Here is a 7,266-nt window from a genome sequence, read left to right as displayed (position 1 = left end):
GAATGTATTGTAGATGTCATAATAACAATAAAACTATTAAATATTCTTGCTTTGTTATTGTTGATTCATTGTATTGTGGGAGGTTGACAGTATGAAGAAATATATAGAAAAAGAAATTCTGAGACTATAAATGTTCATTGACGCCAAATAAATGCCTCATCACCAGAAACTGTTAACAGTGCTTTAGAATTAATTGGTTATGTTTAATCCTATAAGCATTTTACACGTCTCTAACTTTACTCACGTGAATAGTCCCATTTAAATTAATGGGACTACTCACCTTATTAAAGTTACACATGTGCTTAAGTCTAATCCTAAGAGACCTATCCAACTTCTGAAATAAATGGAATGCTCATATTGACTTCACTTGTAGCTAGATAAGGCCCCAAATAGGCAGACCTGCCCTGCCCAGTCTCCTACAGAGAATACTCATTTTGAAGCACTTTTTAAATATTACTCTGTTACAATGATATATATGAATTTTCAGTGGAGACACAAATTTGTCCAGGCTTTTCCAATACGAAGGAGAAGCTATTTTAAAAAAACAATGAGACTGAAGTTTGTCAACATTTATTAGATTTTTTTCTTCTAGTTTGAGGTCTTCCTTCATATTATGTAGGAGAGACACAAAAAAAGCATCACACCTCAGCTTGACAGATACTGGAAAAATCTTAGTAAGAGGCAGATTTAAAAAATTGTTTCTCCCACTCCCCTTCTTACAAAATTGAAGGAGTATTAGGGGCAAGAAGAAGGGAAACAGTTCAGTTCTGGTTTATTTCTTTTCTATTCCAGTCTCCCTTTGCTGAGGTACTGAACATATGTGGGTCTGAGCTGAGTGCAGCAGATTTATTGTAAAATAGTGAATGTGGGGCAGTACATTTATTGTGTGAGACAGTAAATGGTAGAAACTGTAGCTTCCTTCTGTGACACTGAGAGTGGACTTATAGTCCTGCATCACTGCATGAGAGAGTGAATGGAGTAAGGGTGAGTAGCTTCATTGTGTGAAGCAGAAATTGGGGCAGGTACAGTAGTAGCAGACTCAGAGACAGTGAATGGGATGTGGGGGGTAAGTTCACTGTATGAAGCAGTAAATGGGATGGCATATAAAGAGGCAAACTGTGTGAGGCAATGAATGGGGTGGTGTGGCAGTAGGAGGTGCATTATGAGGCAGTGAAGGAGATAGGGTAGCAATAGGAGTTGCAGTGTGAGGCATGGAAGGGGTGGGGATGACAGTGACAGTACAGTAAAAGGCAATTAAGGGGGTGGGAGTGAAGTGAGAGGCAGTGAAGGAGGTGGGGGTGGCGGTGCAGAGTGAGGCAGCGAAGGGGTAGGGATGGAAGTGGTGGTGCGGTTAAGGCAACGAAGGGGATGGGGGTGCAGTGTGTGAGGCAATGAATGAGATGGGAGTGTCAGTAAGAGATTCAAAGTGGAAGGCAGTGCAAGGTGGGAGTGGCAGTAGAGGTGCAGTGAGAGGTAGTGAAGGGATGGCAGTGGTGGTGCAGTGAGAGGCAGTAAAAAGGGGTGGCAATGACGGTGCAGTGAGATGAGTGAAAGTATGAGGGTGAGAGAGATGGTGTAGTGAGGCAATGAAAAGTGGGTGTGCAGTGAGATGAGTAAAACGGTGGGGATGCAAGTGACAGTGCAGTAAGGCAGTGAAGAGGGTGGGGTTCAGTAAGAGGCAGTGAAGGGTGGGGATGACAGTGACGGTGCAGTGAGGCAGTAAAGAGGGTGGGGTGACCGTGATGGTGCAAAGAGGCAATGAAAGGGTGAGGGGGTTCAGTGAGAGGCAGGGAAGGGGTGGGGGTGACAGTGACGGTGCAGTGAGAGGCAGGGAAGGAGTGGGGGTGACAGTGACGGTGCAGTGAGACACTGAAGATGACGGGGTGCAGAGCGAGGCAATGAGGAGTGGGGATGACAAGGCCGCTGCAGTGAGGCAGTAAAGCGGTGGAGGGCAGTGAAGGGGTGGGGGTAACAGCTACGGTGCAGTGGGAGGCAAGGAAGGGGGTGGGGGTGACAGTGTCCGGGCAATGAGAGGCAGTGAAGCGGGTGACGGTGACGCTGCAGCGTGAAGGGGGAGGGGTGCCCATGGCGGAGCACTCAGGGCCGGGGGGCTGCCGCTGTCGCCCGCTGATCCCGCCCCCTCCCGCTCTCGCGCAGGTGGCGGCGGCGGCGGCGGAAGTGACGCGGGGCGCGGGGGGCCTGTCGTTGGGGGAAGATGGCGCCCGTGGCTGTGCTAGGCAGCAAAGGAGGTAAACAAGTGTGAGCGGGGGGGGGGCGAGGCAGGGGTCCCGGGGGCGAGGCCGGGGCCGAGTGAGGGGCCGGCGGCGGCGGCGGCGGCGGCGTCTCCCTCGCAGGCGCAGCGGGGAGCAGGGGCGCAGGCGCGCCCCCCCTCACCCCGCCGCGGGCGTCACCTCAGCCCTTGCCCCGCACTTCAGCCCCCCGGGGCGCGCCGCCGCCGCCGCCGCCGTCTTTATGTCACACCGAGACCCCCCCGCTCTGCAGGCTGGGCGGGCGGAGCTGCGTCTTCAGTGCTGCTGCTGCTGAGAGGTAGGTGACGCCGCTGCCGGGACCTGCCTTCCCCCCCCCCTGCTGCTGCTGGCCCGAGGGGTAGAGCCGCTTCCGCGCCGGTTCGCACACCTTGCTTCCCGCCGCCCCCCCCCCCCAGTTTTCTCCTCTTCCCCCCGCCCCTGATGGGCTGGGCAAAAGAGGACCCCCCGCTCGCTCAGCCGCCTGCTGCTGCCGCCCCGTGTGAGGGGTGGAGGGAGGCTTGTTGCGTGTCTCTAGCAGCCGCCGCCGCCGCACACGGGAAGAGGATAATCCTGGTGGGTGTTTCTAGTGTAACTCTGGTGGCGGGGGGGATGCTCGGGGTAGTGTAAGCGGCTGCAGCAGGGTGCGTGCGCCTCTGGCCTGCGTGCTGGGCGCACGTCCCGCCCGGCCTCCGGTGGTGGTTTTCTTCTGACCTGGCTGTCCTGCCACTTAGAAGGTGTCGCCAGAGAATAGATGCCCCTTTCTAGGGCTTTCTCTTTTCTCCCTCCCCGTCCCCATACCCTTTATTTCCAGAGACAGACTGGCCTGGTGATCAGTCTTTTTCCCCGGAAAATCATCAATGGCGCGCACAACGTGTGGGGAGGATATGAAGTGGTTAGTGCTGAGTTTGTGTTTTCGTTTTAAATCTTTCCCTGTTTTAAAGTGAGGTTAGTTAGCGACGGGAAAAGTCTTGTAGATTGAACCTTTCTTTCCATGAAACACATGTGGCGTGGCCAGCAGCAGTATATAAGCTTCCCACGCCCAACCTTCCAACGTGCACCCTCTTTTGGAGCAGTCTGTTCTAGTTCAGGAGTGCTTGTGGCACCTTAGAGACTAACAAATTTATTTGAGCATAAGCTTTCGTGAGCTACAGCTCACTTCATCGTGAACTGTAGCTCACGAGAGCTTATGCTCAAATAAATTTGTTCGTCTCTAAGGTGCCACAAGTCCTCCTTTTCTTTTTGTGAATACAGACTAACACAGCTGCTACTCTGAAACCTGTTCTAGTTCAGTTTCCATGTTCATTTAGTCCAGACCTGTGTGCTGAAGTTAGCAACAGGGTTGCTCACTGGTGTCAATTCTGGTGTAGGGCTTTGTGTTCCAAAAATTTGTCCACGAGGATGTGGACTGAGATCACTAATTAGCATTTGGTCTAATGCTTGCTCCTTGGTGGAAGAATCCAAAGGTTTTTATATTCATAAGTAACTCATCTTCTGGCTCTGAAAACTGGGACTTTGTATATTGGGGCAACTTGATATTTGAGGTTTGATTCAGGAATTGTATTAAATATGCCAGATACATAAATTGTAGGAGTCTCCCAAAAACATAGATGTGTGTTTAAAAAAAAAAAAAATCTGCTCAGTAATCAGTGAGGGGTAAAAATTGTATTAATTTATATCATGTGATTTGTAGGATTAGCAAATATTTTCAAAACATTTAAATAAATACCAGAATAGGTTACTGTTGCTTTTTAAAAATTCCTAGGGTTGCCCCTTCCAAATGAACTGGGGAAATATAAAACTACTATAGGATGAAGAAAAAACTATGTACAAAGTTTGCATTAAATTAAGATGGAATGAATGTCCTTTATTTTGTTCTGCACTCTGTAAAGTTAGTTTTCAGTAGTAGTCAGAATTTTGTGGTTTTTATTATACTACTACATTTCCATATCTTAACAATTCAGACCTTTACTTTCGAAGTATAAACTGATCAATTTAGATGTTCAGGGCTACTAGGTATCAAAGGTTTGTCTTGCTACTTTATTAATGTTAGATCAAATTGCATAGTTAAATGTTGCAATTTGGATAATTTTTTGTTAATAATGACAACTTCACATTGAAAGGATTACTTTTTGACTATCACTAATTTACTGTTAGATCTGATTATGACGTTCATTGCCTGGCTTGGCAAATATATATTTTCTGGAAAATAAATCTGCTGGACAGTTTTATGCCATGTCCAATACCTAAATAATTTAAAGGAAGGCAAAGGCTGTAATCTACAACATATGTTGTTTAGGATGAAATCCTGTCCCCATTGAAATCGGTGGCAAAACTCCTATTGACTTCAGTTGGATCACTATTTCACTGTTGGATATTAATAACATGGTCATTTCAAGTTAAAATTTCATATCTGCCAAGCTCTTGTAATGCAAGCTAACGAGACAGAAGCTCCAGTTGATCAAGGTGCAGAGTTAGGGGAAGTTCTTCTGACTGGACTGGGAACTACAGATGATTGGTTGGCCCATAGCTACAGCTGTGTTTTGAACCATTCTTTTTATTAAATCTTAAAATACGATTTTAAAGGCCCATCTATTGCAGCAAATTTTAATGTGCTATGAATCACATTATAAGTGGAAGTGGTCTGACCATGTGATAATATGTTTTCTCTTACCCAAAGTCCAGACTTTTTAGAACCATATAATCAACCAATATTGCAGTTCTGATCTTTTGGGGACTATAACATGGTTTAGTTTCAGATGTGCAGGCAAGACCGAACTGGGTTATAATATGAAACTCCAAAAATTTCAATGTGTAAAATTTAAAAAAAAAATGCCTAAGTTGCTTATCTTTTGAAAACTTCACCCCTAGGAATGTAGCATTTTGTGTCCATTGCAGCCAAGGTTATTTTTAAACAGCTTTTTTCACCCAGCTATCACAGTTGTTCAAATGATATTATAGACTTTTCCCTCCCTCAGCAGAGTTCTAGTATAGTAGTTTTATGATATATAACCATGTTGGACACAATCCATGTTAAATTTATGTAATGAGTTTTGGAAGTACTTCAGACATAAGCCTAATGGTCCCTTGTGCAGTTGGGCAATTATCTGAAAATTTTCCACCATTGCTAACTTTAATTCAGCTAAATCTGTGTTATAAGATGTGGGTAAAATTTTCAAAAGCATCTAAGTCCCATTTTTAAAAGTGACTTAGGCATTTAGGAGCATTAGTCTCACTGGCTTTCAGTGAGATCTAGGCTCCCAAATGCTTAAGTTGCTTTTGAAAATGGGACTGTAGGCTCCTAAGTCACTTAGGCATGTTTGAAAATTTTACCCAGGCTCAATGTGTATTTTGCCAAAATCTAATTGAGACCCCTAGTGTGTGCAGGCTGAACTGTCCCTGAAACGCAAATTAATTTTCATAGGTTCTTAGCCTTTGTATATGCTAACATTTTACTTCAAATTTCCTGCCACTGTAAATAGTGAAGTTCTTCAGTTGTGTAGCAATGAAGAGCACTAGTGTAGCCCAGTTACCTCTTTTCCCTGCTATGTCACTCCAGCTGTTGCTGCCACCAGTGAGAAATTTTGAAGAAAAATTGTAGCATAGACAATGCTTTATAGTGACACATACACCAATGATAAAATACAGATCAATTATTAATTTTTATGTACTTGTAATTGGATTTTTAATGTTTATCAGTTTACAGCAGACACAAGCCTTCTTTTCAAAGATGAGTGTAATTATGAATGTCTGATTTGCGCATACAAATATAACTGTACACATCCTATTTTCACATACATTTGTATACATCTGACCACTCAGGGAAATACTGCATTTGTACTTCCAAATTAGGTAAATGCATTCATTTTTGAAAACTGGGCCTACGTCGTAAATCCAGAAGCAGTTTCACTGTGTGTGTATATCATAAAAGTATATTTAAATTTTACTAGATGGCTTTTCATGGAAGGTGGAGAAATACAGAATAGACTCTAAATCTGTTGTACCACTGAGTTTTCCAAAAAATACAGTTAGCAGTGCAGCTAGTAAAATATCTTCCTGTGTAATGGTTTTGGGCATAATGTTATAATAAAAGAGAATTTTGGTGTTAGTCATATTCAAGTGTTCAAATTGATGCTTTGCTTTTTCAGAATTTCTTGGCGGTAGAAAAAAGAAACATTCCCTCTTAATTTATAAACTCGAAATTTACTAGTTCTTCTTCAGTCTCACGCAACTGAATTGTTGTAAAATACATAAGTAAGGGGAAAGGAAATCTTCCCTTCAACTGAAGTGTTATAATCCTACACTGGCCATTGTTAGCACCTTCCTAAAACAAGAAATTTCCCTGGAAAATACATACAGGATTACAACGTTTAAAAACCATGAACCTTTATTTATTGTAAACTGACTTCTAGGAAATACTCTGTTTTTTTTTTTTTGAAGAATTTGAGGACAAAACAGTTTGTAGGCCAAATTTATCCTTGGTTGAACTCCCTTGTCAGTAGACTTTATGGAATTAATCTCCATTTCTTCTTTCACGTGTGACTATGAGCTCCAGGTTTATTGGGATGAAGGGGAATTCTTTACAATCAGCAGCAAAAAATTAAAATCTGGAGCAATGTCTTCAGTGCTTGACTTCTCATCTTTATTCTACAGCTTTGATAGGTGTGCCAAGAAAAGCAATGCTTTTCCAGTCACAGCGGAAGTAGTCCATGTATTGAATAATGTGCAAAAGGAGAAAAATGTGTGAAAAGCTAATAAAGTTAAGGGTTTTTCCCTTTTGATTTTCTTACTTCCTGTGCTGCATTTAGAGGTCACTTGCTGTGATATCACAGACCCCTTTTTGATGGGGGAAATGAAAAGTGCACCTTTGTAAATAACCAGGAAAGGGAAGAAATTACTTCAGAAAAGAGGATTTATTATGTGTTGTGATAGAACGGTATTGGAATATATTAGACTACATATTGCCTTTAGACAGAAGCACACGTGTCTCATGGGGGGTAGAGGTGGGGGGGGAAGAAAG

General features: G+C 43.7%; 1 protein-coding gene across 6 annotated transcripts in view; it reads left to right on the top strand.

The window, feature by feature from the left end:
• Positions 1 to 1,278: 1,278 nt before the first annotated feature.
• KLHL15 (kelch like family member 15) overlaps positions 1,279 to 7,266 on the top strand; it is a 39,390-nt gene continuing 33,402 nt past the window's right edge. For 2 of the 6 annotated variants that reach the window (XM_043504845.1, XM_038408354.2), the window contains exon 1: positions 2,145 to 2,249. The gene's annotated coding sequence lies outside the window, so the exon portion shown is untranslated. The other 4 variants (XM_043504839.1, XM_038408362.2, XM_043504843.1 and 1 more) reach the window with 4 other exon arrangements.

The sequence above is a fragment of the Dermochelys coriacea genome, chromosome 1, assembly GCF_009764565.3.
Source record: "Dermochelys coriacea isolate rDerCor1 chromosome 1, rDerCor1.pri.v4, whole genome shotgun sequence".
Lineage (NCBI taxonomy): Eukaryota > Metazoa > Chordata > Testudines > Dermochelyidae > Dermochelys > Dermochelys coriacea.
This window is presented reverse-complemented; position numbering and strand designations above follow the sequence as displayed.